This window comes from Schistocerca americana, chromosome X (genome assembly GCF_021461395.2).
Source record: "Schistocerca americana isolate TAMUIC-IGC-003095 chromosome X, iqSchAmer2.1, whole genome shotgun sequence".
Taxonomy (NCBI): Eukaryota; Metazoa; Arthropoda; class Insecta; order Orthoptera; family Acrididae; genus Schistocerca; species Schistocerca americana.
In genome coordinates, this window is record NC_060130.1 from 576,161,510 (window position 1) to 576,178,587 (window position 17,078).

Sequence of the window (17,078 nt, forward strand, 5' to 3'; positions counted from 1 at the left end):
TTATCATTTATTCTAGAGAAGCTGCATGGTCATCAATGGTATCTGTTCTTTTGAGAACAGTTAATATCTTCAAAAATATAACTTCTCATCAAGAAAGATTAAAGAAATATTATTGCTAATGACAGATCTATAAAATTACTGTCTGTCTTTCCTTACATGTTTCAGTATGCTGTGACCACTCCCATTCTGAATTTATGGAATTTCCTGAAAATCATCAGCTCATTCACTGATCCTGCAACATGCAATTCCATCAGTGTGCTTCATTCTAGTGCTGAACTTAAAGGTTTCAAAAGTCAGTGAACAACTCTCCCCCTCCTTCCATCCATATTCTCCTGCCCCCCCCCCCCCCCTTCCAAAAATCTGGTCCATCTCCTCCGCTTTCCTTTCTCTGTCCATCTCCTCCTCCCCTCTCTCTGTCCATCTCCTCTTCCTCCCTCTCTGTCCATCTTCACCTCTTTCCTTTCTCTGTCCATCTCCTCCTCCCCTCTCTCTGTCCATCTCCTCTTCCTCCCTCTCTGTCCATCTTCACCCCTTTCCTTTCTCCATCTACTTGCTCTTCTCCCCTCTCTCTGTCCGTTTTCTCATCTTCCCATTCACTATCCTTTTCTTCTTCCCCCTATCTCTGTTGATCTCCTCCTTCCTTTCTATCTGTCCATTTCTCCCCCCCCCCCCTCTCTGTATATCTCCACCCCTTTCCTCTCTCTCTTTGTCTCCATCTCCTGTTCATGGCCTAGTGTCTAGCGTTGCTGCCTCTGAATCGTGGAGCCCTGGGTTTGATTCCCTGCCGGGTCAGGGATTTTTTCCACCCAGGGACTGTGTTTTTGTGTGTCCTCATCATTTCTCTATCATGTAGCGAGTCTGGACTGTGATAAGGTTAGGAATTTGTATGGGTGCTGATGACCATGCAGTTGAGTGCCCCAAAAACCAAATATAATAATATTAATAATAATCATCATCATCATCCCTGTCTCCTCATCTCCCCTCTCTCTGGCCATGTCCTCCTCTTCCCTTTCTGTCCATTTCCCCCTCACTTTCTCTCTGTTCATCTCCACATCCCCCTATCTGTGTCCATATCCTCCTTCCCCCTCTCTGTCTGTATATCTCCTCCTCCACCCTTCTCTCTCTCCACATTTTCCTACAAATTATCAATAGAAATTAAAACAAAAATCATAAAATTGTTTATTAAATGACATCATTCTCACCGCAACAGGAGGTTGCTGGTTCTACCTCCCACATTATTTTCTTCCATGCAGTAAGTAATATGTGTACCAATTTCAGCTGAAATTGATCCAGGGGCTTATAAGGATTTTTTTACCCAAGTCTTTGCACATGTACATACATCTCTCATATATTTCACACATATTTAACATATCTGACACATATTTGCACACACATTTCACCTGTATCCCTAGGGACTTTAACCCTGCAGTTTTATTTTCACACAGCTCAATATTTATGGCGTCATGTCTCCTGAACTATGTATCATAAAATGGTATATTTTTGCAAGTACACACTCAGTGGCAAACGTGAATAGTGCCTGCAAAATGTGTTGCAAATAAAGTTATTAGAAAAGAATTAATAAATTAAAAGGTATGCCTGATGTGGCAGTTTTGCTGCATAAACAGAGAAAATGTAGTACGCATTTTTTTTTTTTTTCATCATTTTGTGGAGGGAGTCAGCAAGAAAAGTGTTTTAAAGGTTTGATGTTATGTGTAAAGTTGATTGCAAGTCACTAATGCTCTCATTCTCAAATACTGGATGAATATAATCTGGTTGTTTGTGCAGTGCGAGCTATACTTCTCTTTCATCTACACCCCTTTGAGAAGTAGATGGTTCTTACCCCAACAGTAAGTAATATGTGTAACAAGTTTGGTTGAAATTGTTTCAGTGCTTTAGGAGGAGATGAGAGAAGTATATACATGCATACATACAGGTACAAACATACATATATCCACTTATATAATATGTATGGATATTTTATGATAACCCTTGCATGCTACCAATAAAATAATTTTTCAAAATTTTTTTAAAATTAAAATGTTTTCTGAGATTCTTCTGAATTCCCCTTGTCAGTACTACTGTGTGACAGTTGTAGGGCTCTGTACTGTTATCATCTTATATATGTGATTTAGATTAGGTATACCATTCTCTGCATAAACTCATAGCTAGGAAATGCTTGGAGGTTGGAACATATCAGAGACACAAAAATACAAAATAATACTTACAATAGAACTAATGAGTCACAATTATTTCCACAGATCCTAAATGAAATGGTCATTAAATATATGGAGTAAGTCAAAAACTTTAAAAATATTTACAGTCGCAGACTAATACAGATTTTACCACACATATCTAAATATGTAAGACAGCTAGTGAGCTATTGCAGCCAAACATTCTCAGAAAAACTATGCACTATTATTTCTTATGTAAATCATATTATTGTACTGAAACAGTGCACAAACAAAATGTTCTCATTTGGCACAACAGTCTCATACTGGTCTAGCATGATACTCAGTTTAATGAATACCACTTGTTATAAAGCTAAATGTTTATTCATCAAATCTTCCTTGCAGGAATTGCCCTATCTTGTGTACTGCCTCATACTGCAAAGTCATCCTCCTGCCACAGTGCATCAGCACTACTCAGTCACTCCTGGACTGCTGGTTACCTTTTAGATTTTACTATTCCCATTACCATACATAAGTAAACCGAATAGACCACTAAATTAATTTGTCACTGCTCTATCAAATAATAATAATAATAAGCACCATCATTCTCATCACAGGTGGGACCAACTGACTGCCATGTCATCTTCTGGCAATGGCATCATTTCAGTGTGGGATGAAGGGGTGGCCATTAGCAGGCCACACTCCCAGCCATTGTCAGTTTAGTAGACCCAGTGGCACTATGACTCAGTCAAGTAGCTTCTCAATTGGTATCACAAGGCTGAGTACATCCTGTTCCACTACTCCCACCAAGGTAAAATTTCTGGCCATACTGAGAGTTGAATCTCGGTCCACACATGGCAGCCAGCCACACTGAGCACAGAGCTGTGGAGGCAGATGCTCTGTCCAAAGGGCACATCAAATTCCCCTTCATAAAGCATTTTGCTTGAAATGAGAAACAAACCAATTTTTTCTGTTGACATTGGGCATCACACGAAATACACAATGAGCAATATTTGTTTGGGCTGACTTACCAAAACATTGATAAATCATGATGTAACTATTTGCTGAAATATCTGAGAAACTGAGTCTGGTGACTCTTAGCAGAGATACCTGCTACATACATATGGAGCGATGCCTAGCTTTTTCACTTCAAAATACTTATGGATCATTAAAGATATTAGTGATCTCCATTCACCATGATGAAATGACAGGAGGTCATCAAATAAAGGTCAACACATTTTGCAACTACATTTCTTATTGACATATAGGTGTTAACTTTGTTTTCTTAAATGGGTATATGGTACTTTTTGCACCACAATAGCAGATCAGTATATGGAAAATTTAATGATATAAACTCATTTGTACATCTGACAAGAAATTACAAAGTAAAAATTTGTTTAATATGGGGAGTTTTGTGCTGTTTCCTCTGCTGTTTGAATAATACACTGCCTGGAAGTCTACTCCACTCTCCATGGAAACTAGCATTATTAATCTAAGTTAATGTGATTTGTACATCACCGTCAATAGTGACCTGTGTTTTATACATGAGAGATAGATCATCATGCTATAAATCAGGCTGAATGATTTTGAGCAGTATGAAGTTTTCTTTGATACAAAAATATTTAAACCTTTGTAAAATTTAATGTTCTAGCTTGACAACAGCTCATTGCAAGTTTCTGTGGAGAGTGGAGTATACTTCCATCAAATAGAGTTAATTCTTATATCTCAATAATAAATGAAGTTGTAAGGTGCATTAATCTTTGCTTCTTGGGCTGTCAGTCACTAGTTGTCAAGAGGAAAAGAGAACATAATTATCTTTAATGAATCAAAAGTTAATTTAGCTGAAAGAGTTTGGCAGTTTACCATATGTACATCAATTACTTTAGCCCCCTAAGAAATCCAGCATTGATGTAGAAGCTGTTCATAGCCAATAGACCCTTTAAGAACCTCTCAAATGATACTTTATTGGTAAACAGACTTTTTACAGAGTTCCTTCAAATTACTGAAAATACGGGATCCTAGAAAATTGACACTTTTTTAAACAAATTAAGTGGATTTAATGTCTTTGTGTAGATTTTCTTGTTCTCAATATTGAGTCCAAGAACCCAGTGGTTGACTTGAAATAGAAATAAGTTGTGTTCAGATATAAAATAAGAAACAGTAATGCATATATCTCAGTTCTTCAAATAGACCTCTATAGCCTGTTTCCAAATATGCTACAAATAATTTGTGTTTCATGCTTTTGGACTTTGATGATTTTAGCTTGGTTTTTGGGAAGTTGTCCCAAATACCGTACTTCATGACATATTGCAATGAAAGTGACAAAATATTCCACCTGCTTAGTTGTACATTACCTTCTGTTTGGCAATATTCACACCACAAAACAAAAAAATTTATTTTAATGTTCCAACACAAGTAATTGTCAATCAATAATTCCAACAATTTGGTGCTGTCAACCTCTTCTCTCTCTACACCCTCATATTTTATGCATTTGCTGGGTAGAAATCTCTTGTGGGTTCTGAGTAGCACAGAGAGCATTCTTCAAAAATAAATGTCAATCAGTTGGTATTAATTTCTATAATTCATCCAATAACAGCTTTCTAAAGTTATATTTTATTTCTTATTTATTCCGTAATTTACAAAACATTTAAATAGGATTTTTTTTTTTATTTACAACTCAGTTCCACTCAAGATCATTTTAATCTGTATAAAACATTAGGTTCTTAAGTCTGATGAAATTTAAGCCTTTGTTATTTTCAATAACACCTCATACTGACCCCTGTCTTTTAATTTTAAACTAGTACAATAATTAAATAGAGACAGTGTACCTTCAGTTTTCTTTTTCAAGAAATATCTGAGAGCAGAAATTCATAGTTTGCATTTTATTTTGCTAGTGAAGTAAGTGATGGAATCTAAAGAAACTTAAATCATGTTCACAAAATTAAGGATTTTCTGTGTCTGCAGTCACTATTTATGAGTGCTCATCTGATGCTAAATGTCTAATGAAATTCAGATTCAGAGATGGAACTTAATACCTGCCACAGAACTTCATGGATTAGATAGTTCACTTTCAGTGTGTTAGATTAGTTAGAGAACAGAATTTGGAACTTCAGTGTCAGGCACCTATCAACACAAAAAGTTGAGTATTGTATGTATGTACTATTTAAATAAATGTTTATGACATGTTTCACATTGTGTTGCTCATGTTAATTGTTTGTGATCACATATGTTGCAAAGCATGCAAGCCAGAAATCTTGTTCAGCAATGAACATTCTGTGGTATTAGATTCACTTGCTGCTATCTTGGATGTTTGGCACTAGACTTGATTTAGCGAATACAACAGGATTGAACTTCACTCCTTTGTAATGTGAGTCCTGAACTTTCTTCAAAGCAAAATGTTAGTTCATGCTTTAATACATACAAATGTAGCATCCAAATGATGGAAATTAAATGACAATGCATTATTATTTTTACAAGAAATACGCCGTTTTAATGTTGAACTATGTAGTTGAATCATTCTGCCAGTGGACACAGAACAATTTCTGTTTTCTAAGAAGTCACTGTCTACATGAAAAAATGACTCTTTACACATGCCTGATGGATTTGCCACATGGCTAGATCTAAGAATAAAATTAATGAAATATCAAGAAACATATCTGTAATTTGCATTTCCTGCTTAGATAGCATCTATTTTTATTTTTGCAGAGAATAAAAAATGTGAAGAGTTTGACATAAACAGGAATATAACATGATTTCACACACTAATGTATAAAATGCATTACAGAGCGCTGCTGCAGAGACACTGAAATACAACATACATACCTGTCATCATATTAACATCAATTACCTTAAGGGGGTAGGATGTCAAACGGGCCGACTTGGAGCAGGAGAGGCATCACAGGAGATTTTAATTTCCACTGTCTATACTTTTACAAATAAATTCATAAAACTTTGTCAGCATCACCAGGAAGGATTCAGGATTCACACTCATTGCAGTGGAAGATCGAAAATATAACAAAATAATTTTTTTTTTACATGTGTAACTTCATCATTCTTTCACTTACTAATGGCTGCATTTGTTGCTATAGATACACTTTTCTTCATAAGTTAGAAAGATTCTTCGATGAATTTTGCACAGCATACAAACCATACTTACAGGTGTATGAAACTCTAGAATTTATTTAATTTATGAAAAAACGAATGAGCTGTTATATTTTAAACTTCATGTTTAGAAAAAAACATAAATTTTCTAGTTAGTTACATCAATTATTACCACAGTTTTTAATATATTTGTAAAATTGTAGAGTTTCATACACCTTTGAGTATGGTTTGGATGCTGGGCAAAATTCATCGAAGAATCTCTCTTACTTATGAAGACAAGTGTACCTATAGGAACAAATGCTGCTATTAGTAAGTGAAAAAAATGATGACATTTCACATGTAAAAAAAAAAATTATATTATGTTTTCGAACTTCCACTGCTGTAAGTGTAAATTCTGAATCCTTCCTGGTCATGCTATAGAAAGTTTTATGAATTTATTTGTAAAAGTATAGACAGTGGAAATTAAAATGTCATGTGATGCCTCTCCTGCTCCAAGTCAGCCCGTTTGACGTCCTACCTCCCTTAAAGGATGTGGGATCATGTATTTATGCACACATCCAAAAACGTTCTGCATCACCCAAATATGTCACAGAGGTGTGTTGCTATTGTGACTGTTCCTGTACTGACTGGAAGGTCATCCCTGTCATAGTTTGTAAACATATACATAGTTATCATGAGCAGTACCTATGGGTAGAATGCTGCACTCAAAGGGATCTAAGCATTTCATTTGAAAGTAAAACACTAGTAGGCATGCATTGCAGACATCTGTGGAACAGTAGAGTGAATGTGCATCATGCCATGAAGAATAATCATGACCAACAGTCGGGTCTGAAACCATCACATTATGCACAGAAGGATGGTCAACCTGGAAAGATATTAGGCATGTGCACCAGAGGCAAAGTGAAGTCGTGTGGACATGGAATTGGTTCCTGTTGACAGGTAGTGTTGAAGACTTCATGGCACAGGCCACCACATTCGACAGGTGCATAAAATTGTCAAGATCTGTGACTTTTGAGTAAAAAGGAACCATGGGCTGAGTGCTTCAGGATTTAATTCAGCATTTGAAGAGGCTATGGGACATAATGTGTTTTATCAAACTGTTGTGAGGTGATTGCATGATGCAGCTCTCAATTCCTGATGACCATGACAGTCAGCATGTCATACACCACAATACTATGGACCCAGTTAAGGACGGGTGAAAAATCATGAAGAATGGATACCCCATGACTGGCTTGGGTTTTGTTTATGGACAAAACTCTGATCTTTTTGTACTCTGATAATTCCAGGCAACATGTTTGGAGACAACCCAGTAACATCAAATGCCTCTTGTGCAACAAGGTAATGGTGGGGTGGTATTCCTTGGGTGGCATTACATAGGGTCACCATACATTTTTTTGCAGCTTTTGAGGGCAGACTCACTGCTCTACAGTAAAGGGAAGAGATTCTGCAACCAATAGTGGGATTGTTTGGCTATCATTTTGGTGACAATTTCATCTTGATGGATGATAACTAACATTTTCCTTATGTTGTGCTTATGAACATGTTACTTCAGTATGCCAGGATCACGAGAATGGGCTGACCTGTCTGTTCCATAGATATGAGCTTAATTGAACATGTGTGGTATTACTGAAACAAGCTATTTTCGAATCTCAACAATGACTAAATACTCTGCACAGCTTATGCAGAATTGCCATTCAAGATTGGAACAATTTGGATCAGGGCTAGTTTTATGATCTTGTCAATGATATGCCTCAATGGAGTCAAGCCTACATCCAAGCAAGGGGACATTCAACTACATATTGATGTTGCTCAGGATTGCTGTGACAAAACTCCTATAGGAAACAGATGATTGTGCCATTACACAAACATTTGCTTTTTTGACACAATTAAAATGTGTATATGTGCGTGCCTTAGACATAAGTTTTGTTTCTTGTGCCATGAATTTTGAAATAAAAGGGTGATGCAAATCCTTTGTTGATGTGTGTATTAAAAGTGGCACACACTTTAAAGCTAGAGAAAGTATGGTACCAACTAGTGTAGATAAAAATTTCAAATTTTCACCTGTTGAACTAAGAATGGTACATTGATTCCTTAAGGAACTGTTGTGAACAACAACCATAGACTGTAAGGAAGGAGAAGCACACAGTAATCAGTTGCAGTCTCATCAATTTCTATTACTCTTGCATATCTAGATTTTGGCTATAAATAGCCATCTTCAGTGCTTTTCAGTTACAATCTAACAAATTTATGGCAGTACATGTCACCACATGTTCTTGAAGGAGTTATCAAGGTGGTAAGGTATTGACCATCAATACTTTTATTACACGATAAATGTACAGGTCAAAGACTAGGCAGGAACTGAGTTCCCAGAAGTATACAAAAACAAAGATCAACTCGTAGACATAATACACATATGATGTTTTGGCCTATCGATCCATGGATCGATGCCACATTCCCCCCCCCCCCCTCCCCCCCTGCAGTATGGAGTATGTACTCGAAGGTGGGGGGGGTTGGCGAGAGTTTAAGTGTGTTACAGTGAGTTCCTCTGCATCTAACGGCACGGGCCGTGTGGGAGGAGAGTGCGGAGCAAATCCTGGAATGCTGATGCTGATGTCTTGAAGCGACATCGACGGTCATAGTCATCGGCCAGTGCGGGAGCGCTGGTGTGGAAGGGTGTCGTCGGCAGGGAACCTAATGATCACCTTTCCACTTGGCCTATCATAAGCACATAGCTTGCCACACGTAGCACTTCAAGAGATTTTGAAACACTTCACTACACGTTGTGACCCACCACCTAACGAGTCACACAAATTGTCACACGCAAGCAGCACTAATGCGTTATCACCACTAACGACGACAGATAAACCACAAATGTCATTAGGATGAACGTGAGTAGAGAGCTCGTAAGTGGCGCCTGCTAACGGAGAGGTATGCTGAGGTGGGGAAGCCGTAGCACGGTGAGGGCGGTGTGCTGCGAGTAGAGGGGTGAGTGTCAGATGGTGAGGTCTGAGTGGGCGTGGCAGGAACCTGCGGGCTGCACCGGTTAGAAGAGCGGTGCGGTGTGCTGTTGCACGAAGATGGAACTGTTATATTTGAGCCCTGGGAGCTGGGGCCTCTGCTATGGGAGCTGGGAGGCGGAAAACCCTGGAATGAGTGTGGGCTCGTTGACAGGACCGGTGTAGGCGTGACTTTACTCGAATCATGAGCAGAGGAAGAAGGCCGAGGGTGGCCAGAGAGCGTGGTCTCTTCAACGGTGGGTGAGGTAGGGGAAAACTCGACGTGAGCAGGTTTAATCCTGTTAAGGGAGACAGTAGTTACTGAGTGCTTAATTACAATGTTCATTGTGTTACTGGTTCATTTGACAACTCTGTACAGGCCTGTATAAGGGGGCTGTAATGAGGCTTTTACAGTGTCGTCGCGAAGGAACACAAATTCGCAAGTGTTAAGCACCTTGGGAACATATGTGTGCGGTGGAGTGTGGCTGTAAGGGGGTGGGGATTGAAGCTTGTTCCAGTGTAACGTCACTTGTTCTACCAAGGATGGCAGTTCGAATGGTTTGGCGACTGGAGTAGGAGCAACATGTTCGCCTGGCAGTGTAAGGGACTGGCCGTAGACGAACTCGGCCACTGAGCCTTTAAGGTCTTCCTTGAAAGTGGTCCACAAACCGAGTAAGACGAATGGCAGGGCTTCTGTCCAAGGGAGGCCATGGCAATGTAGGGCCATCTTAAGCGTCCTATGCCAGCGTTCCACAAGGCCATTGCTTTGGGGGGTGGTATGCTGTTCAATGAATTTTCTTGATACCGCACAGCCTACATAGTTCAGAAAACAAGGCAGACTCAAACTGATGGCCTTGGTCGGTCCTCAGGTAAACAGGGCAGCCAAAGCGTGAAATCAAAGTGTCTATGAAGGATTGTGCCACTGATTCAGATGTAATATTGGGTAGTAGGGCAGCTTCCAACCAACGAGAGGTTCTGTCTATAGTGGATAGCATATAGCTGTAACCCTCGGAGGGGGTGAGGGGGTCCACCAAGTCGATGTGAACATGCTGGAAGCGACTGGGAGGAGCGGTGAAGCTGCCTAGTGGGGCGATGTGTGCCGCAAAACTTTATTTGGCTGGCACGGAATGCAGGCACGAGCCCAGGCTTGGCAGTCACAACGCATGTCACGCCAGACGAAGTGCCCTGAAATAAGTCTGGTAGAGGCTCTCACACCTGGATGAGCTAGGTTGTGTAATCTGTCGAACACTTGTCTCTGTAGAGGTTTGGGTATGAAGGGACACAGCGTACCAGTTGATTCGTCACACTAACCAAACCTCGCCTATGACACCGGGAAAGGTGGATCGCACAGGTTTGAGTGACAAGCTGTGTCCGGAAATAAGGTCCATAGTGTCCATATCGCCAGACTGCAGCTGAGGCAAGTTAGAGAGGTCTATCAGAGTTGTGAGAGTGCTGACACGAGACAAAAAATCTGTGACCACATTATTTGCACCCTTGATGTATCGTATGTCAGAGGTAAATTGCAATATAAAGTCCAAATGATGGAAGCGTCTAGGTGGAGGGTCAGTCAGGGGGTTCTTTACAGCAGCAACCAAAGGTTTATGGTCAGTTAAAATGTAGATATACCTGCCCTCAACCTAGGCGCAAAAGTGTTTCACAGCCTCATAAACTGCCAAGAACTCCCTATCAAAGGCTGAGTACTTTTTTTTAGTGCCGTTGAGCTTCTTAGAAAAGAACTGCAAAGGAGAGGTAGTATCTCTGACGTCTTGGCTGAGGACAGCACTTACTGTGGTATCACTGGCATCCATGGTAATAAAAATATAGCGTTTGGATGGGGGTGGGCAACAGTCACTGCGTTTGCCAGTAGGTGCTTCAGTTTGTCTAAAGCTTGTTCCATGGCAGGGGTCCAGGGAACCGGGCGGATGCTGGTCGTATTTTTGCCAGCAAGGGTGTCTGTTAGGGGAACCTGAACCTCAGCTGCAGCAGGCAAGTGCTTCCTATAATTGTTAACTGTTCCGATGAGCCTGTGCAACGCCTTAAACGAGTGAGGGCGTGGCAAATCCAAAACAGGTTTGATTTTATCCTCGGGAGGAGTGAGGACCTTAGCTGACACGATGTAGCCTAAGAATCTTACCGAAGTATGTTGTAACTGGAGCTTCGTATTATTCAGTTCAACACCAGCAGCGATAAGAGTGTCTTTAACAATCTGCAAATGTTCCTTGTTCTTTTGCAAAGTAGGACTGAAAATAAGAATGCCGTCCAAGTAAACGAAACAAAAATCCAGATGAAACAACACCTTGTTTATGAATCTCTGCCAAGTTTGTGCAGCGTTGCGGAGTCCAAAGGGCATGAACCGGTACTGGAAAAGGCCGAAAGGTGTTGTAACAGCTGTCTTTTCAATATCCTCTAGTGCCATCGGAATTTGATGATATGCCCTCCTACAGTCCACTACCGAGAAATATTTGGTGCCTGCAAGAGCATGGTTAAAATCCGCGACGTTAGGAACCGGGTACTTGTCTATGATAGTACGAGAGTTCAACTTAGTATAGTCGCCAAGCATACGCCAGGTGCGTCGCTTTTTGTGACAAAGTGGATAGGCGAGGCCCAGCAACCGGCAGATGGTTCAATGACTCCGGCAGTTAAGAGATCGTCTATTTGTTCGCGAGCCACTTTCATGAGTTCTGGCTTGAGACGGTGTGGTCGGCAAGAGATAGGCGGTCCGTCTTGCAAGCGAAGTTTGTGGGCGGTGCCGTCTGTAACCATGGAAGCGCGCGACGCGGTACATGAGGCGACTGTGTGTGGTATAGTGTGCACAGCGGCCGCTAGGCTGGGTTGTGGCGCAGACGGCGAAAGTTTGCATAAGTGCCACCTGTTGGGTGGCTGGAAGTGGCAAACAAGTGAGCTACGCGAAACCAGGTTGGTACACTGTTTATTAGTAACTGAAGGCGCCGCTGTCGAGCTTGGTGGCGGTAGCAGGCGTGAATGAGCAGCTGATGGCAGTAAATCAAAAACATTAACCTCTGCCTGGGAAGTTAGCTGCGCAAGCGAGGAGGAGGATGAATGTGCACTCGAATTAACACAGTTAGAGGTGGCGGGAGTGTGGACACTGTGCAGTTTATGTGGCACATGGTCACAAATGCACTCGGGCACGAGAACACTGTAGTGGCACTGACTAACCTTGTGTGTTCCCATGGCGATGTCTGCTGCAAGCTGCTGCCATGCCAAAGATAACTTGTTACTTAAGTCGTTGAGCTCAAGTTGTTCCAAATGCTAGACTCGACACGCTCCGTGAGCCACTTGTTGGTCCATGACAAGAGCTCGGAGGAGGGGTTATTACACTTCCTAGCCAGGTGGACCTGTTGAGCAGTACTATTGACACTCGACGAAGCACACGGGAGGTGTTCCTGCGTAGGGTGGTAGAACACTGTATTCTTGATGAGGCCAGGCCACAGTTTGTGGTGTCGTAGAAAGTAGATGCCCCAAATGGGGCCAGCCGCTGTGGCCGAGCGGTTGTTGGCATTACAGTCTGGAACTGAGTGACCGTTACGGTCGCAGGTTCAAATCCTGCCTCGGGCATGGATATTTGTGATGTCCTTAGGTTAGTTAGGTTTAAGTAGTTCTAAGTTTTAGAGGACTGATGACCTCAGAAGTTAAGTCCCATGGTGCTCAGAGCCATTTGGACCATTTTGAACCCAAAATGGGATCGTCGATGTCAGCCACCAGGAAGGACCACTTCAGGTTGTACTCAGGCGAGAGGGACACTGCATATGAAGTAGAACCTACGCACGACAAACTAGATGAGTTTACAGCATGTAGGACTGTTTTGTGTAGTCAGATCTCTTTGGTAGCAAGGCGAGATGGAAGTAGGGAAACATCTGCGCCCGTGTTGATGAGAAAGTTTGTGCCAGAGTTCAAGTCGTGGATGTAGACATGTCCATTTGAAGCATTAGTGTTGGACACCAAATGGAGTGTGGGATGGTGCCTGTTGTTTAAGCTGCAGGAGGTGGCGCCACTGCCTACCTGTGGTTGAAGTTTGGGTAGGAGCATGGCGGTTTACAATTGCGTGCTTGTTCGCCGAATTTTGCATGGAAGAAACAGTATTTATGGGTGGACGTCGGCTCCTGCGAGTGGTCAGACGGCGGCGGCCCAGAATCTTCCACGGAGTCAGATGTGCTGTTGTTGTGCAGATGTAAAGGTGCCGGTAGTGTGGCGAGCTTGACAGACTTAGGTTTAGTGGGGCGTCCACGTTGGGGCCCTGGTTGTGGTTGAAAACTGGCATTCACGTAGTAGAGCGGAGTAAGCTCGGTCGGCGGCGTGCAAGCATTCGCTATTTGGTCTATCTTCATAGGCAGAGATGGCTGTTTGGACAGACAGAGACAGCTTTTCCATCCAAATTCCGGTGAGCGTGGGGTTTGGCATGTCGCATTCACTGACGAGAAGTCGAAGGCATCGCCACAGCTGGGACGAGGTGTTCTTCATAGACAAGCCGTTGAACGTTTTCTCTTCTTGTCTTGGAGACACGTTCCAGTGTTGCTTGTTTAGCTGAAGCGTACTTCTCGTTCGGAGGAGGTGACTTAACCAGGTCATAAATTGAGTCGACACAGTCGTGGAGGCGGTTCATGAGGTATGTGAAACTGGCGTTGTCATCAAGTGCACATACACTGAAAGTTTGCTCGACCAGGTTGAACCAGAATTCCGGGTGGGCAGGTCTCAGTGCCGGAAGTTTCTATAGATTTGACGAACTGGCAGTCGAAGAATGCAGGCAGCCACTCGCGGACGCAGGAGTAGGCAAGTCAAAGTTAACTCTGCATCGTGAGGGCGGTAGAGAGGAAGCTGACGTGCCGGTTGTGTTCATAGTAGCTGGAGGGGAAGTGAAATCCTTTAGCAGGAAGCCTGGCGTGGAGTGAAGCGGGACCAGTTGATGGGGTGGAAGGTCAAAGTGGCTACAGCGGTTGCTCGACAGGTTATTATGCAATTGGTCCTCCACATCTGCAGCAAAATTGTCCATCACAGAGTCACTGATGAGCTTGGTGGAACCTCACATGCTCAAATTACTTCACTGATGAACACTCGGAGTAACAGGCTGGCGAATGTCATTCATGTAGCATGCAACCAGTGCGGAGTGATACACACGTGGAGCTTGCATATTCAAAAAGGCGTCCTGTTGTGGCACATTATGAAAAGTATGCTCCCCACTATTTACAGTACTTGCATTAAAGTTCAGTATCAGTGTGTAGTGGTTTTTTGTACTGCTGTGCAGTGAAAACTGAAGCACTTCAGGGCTAACAAAGACGGAGTCGGAGATCGCTGGCGTCATGTTCAAAACCTCTGCACCTGACGAGGTCCCTTGGTTCTCAAGGCTATAGGACTGCGAAAATTCGTGTTGGACACTGACTACAACTTGCGTGCTTGAATTTAGTTGCTATTGCTGGTGAAAACTGGGCGGTGGTGGCGTGTTGTAGAAGGCCATTGTGTAGCGGACAAAGGTCCACGCGGAAGCCGGTGCGATAGTCACTTTGTACTTGGTTCGACGGATTATTCGAACTTTGGGGTCACCACTGAAGGAGATATCAAGGTGGTAAGGTAATGACCACAGTTCTCTCTTCTAATCATCAATACTTTTATTGCACGACAAACGTTCAGGTCGAGGACTAGGCGGGAACTGAGGTCCTGGAAGTATACAAAAACAAAGATTAACTCGAAGACATAATACACATATGATGTTTTGGCCTATTGATTCATGGATCGACACCACAATCTTATTGGTGTACAGGCAGAAAGAAGGAAACTGAGGCAGTTGTTTACAGCAAGTTGCTGTAAACAGCCACCACAGTTTCCTTGCGCATACATAGCACAAGTGGGGATGTATCATGACATGTATTGCCATGAGTTCGTTGGACTGTAGCTCAAATGCACTAAAAATGGCTATTTACAGTCGAATCTAGATATGCAAGAATAGTAAAAATTAATGGGATTATGACTGATAAATGTGGCCTTCTCCTTCCTAACAAAGCTAGGCAACCATAAAAGGTCAATCGTTCTGTGTGTGTACTACTAACCTAATCGTAATGTGAACACTTTCTTCAACAAATTGACTGAAGTCCTGGAAAGTCTCAGCCACCAAAACAAACATAATAATATGTGGAGACATGAATATTAATACAGGTGTTGAGGGTGAAATTAATAATAACTTCCTAAACATTCTGAAGAATTTTGGCATGGCACACATAGTAAACACTGCTACTAGGTTATCAATAAGTTCAGCATCAATTTTAGACCATATTCTTACAGTTATTGACACAGAAAATTCTATAGTATTTATAAAAGATCTTGACCTCTCTGACCATTACTGTGAGGTAATAATGCTAAAGACAAGCTTGAAAAAGACCTGCAAAACTGTGGGACTACAAATGGATCTTCTCGGAATTCAAATTAAATACTTTTTCTAGGGCATTGGCAAAACAAACGTGGGATGAAGTGTATATGGTAAGCAATGCAGATGTAAGTTCTCTAAATTTTGCACACTGTTTAAATAAATTTTTGAGGAGGTATGTCTAAAAGCAGCCATCACAACAACAGCAGCTGTGGAAAATAGAATAACTGCTGCTATTAGAAAATTAAAAAGTCCTCCCAGACACTTAAATTTCTCTTTTCTTTGCAAAAGCATTGCACTAATCCACAGTTCCTAAATTACTATCCTGGTTACGGAAATAAATATAGTGTGATGCTGCTTCCTGCAAAGAAACCATTCAATGACAAAATAATATATAACACAGAAAATGAAAGCAAATCAGTTTTGGGTGTCATAAAACATGAAACTGGAAATGTTAGACACACAAAGTAACATAGAAATCAAAAATGGGAGTTGAGTAATAGAAAATCCTCAGAATTGGCAAAATTTCTTAATGACTATTTTTCTGGTATTGTGGAGATGTTGCAACAAAAGTTTACTAAAACACATGTATCACCCACAATGAATTACACTGCAAACACAATGTTGTTTCCCACAACAGAACTTGAAGTCAGAAAGATAACAGTGAAAATTATAAATGACAGATCAGCAGGAGCAGGTGAGGTTCCAGTCTTTGTTCCAAAAGTGTGCATAGACAGTATACAAGCCCTCTTAACCAACATAGTAAATGTGTCTTCTAGTTCAGGTACTTTTCTAGGGACCCTAAAGTACACACGAGCTGTTCTCTTACTAAAAAAATCTAATGCAGAGTGTATATTTAACTAGAGACATAGTTTTGCTACTGTTAACAATTTCAAAAATTTATTGAATCAGTCATGAAAAATATACTAATGATATACAGGAATAAGTAGAAATATTTTGACAAAGCACAGTTTGGCTTCTTAAGTGGGAGAAGTACAATACCAATGATAACAGAGTTAATAAAAGTGATACTTGAAGCTCTTGACAAAGATAACTGTATTACATGCATATTCTTACACTTGTCCAGGGCTTTTGATTCTGGTGACCACAAAATACTATTAAACAAACTAGAAATATTAGGTGTAAGAGGAATAGCAAATGAGTGGTTCCAATCTGACATGGAAAATAGGATTCAAAAGGTAGACATTAAACACACCTGCTGATGATAAAATTTTGAAAAGAAATCCTCAGACAAGACACAGATAAACTTAGGTGTGCCTCAGAATGGTGAAGCAATTGGCTCAAGTTGTATTCTTGATATATACCAATGACAAATGAAAAGCACTGTATTGCTTATGTAGAATATCAGAAGTATAGTGCTTTTCATTTATTATAGTGTTTTTCTACCATCTTACAGATGCTGCCCCTCCAGGGACTTAT

At 41.3% G+C, this 17,078-nt stretch overlaps 1 protein-coding gene across 1 annotated transcript in view; it reads right to left on the reverse strand.

Moving 5' to 3' along the window:
• Positions 1-17,078, reverse strand: part of LOC124555122 (cytochrome P450 4c3-like) — a 189,288-nt gene that overhangs the window by 142,255 nt on the left and 29,955 nt on the right. The window lies entirely within an intron of this gene.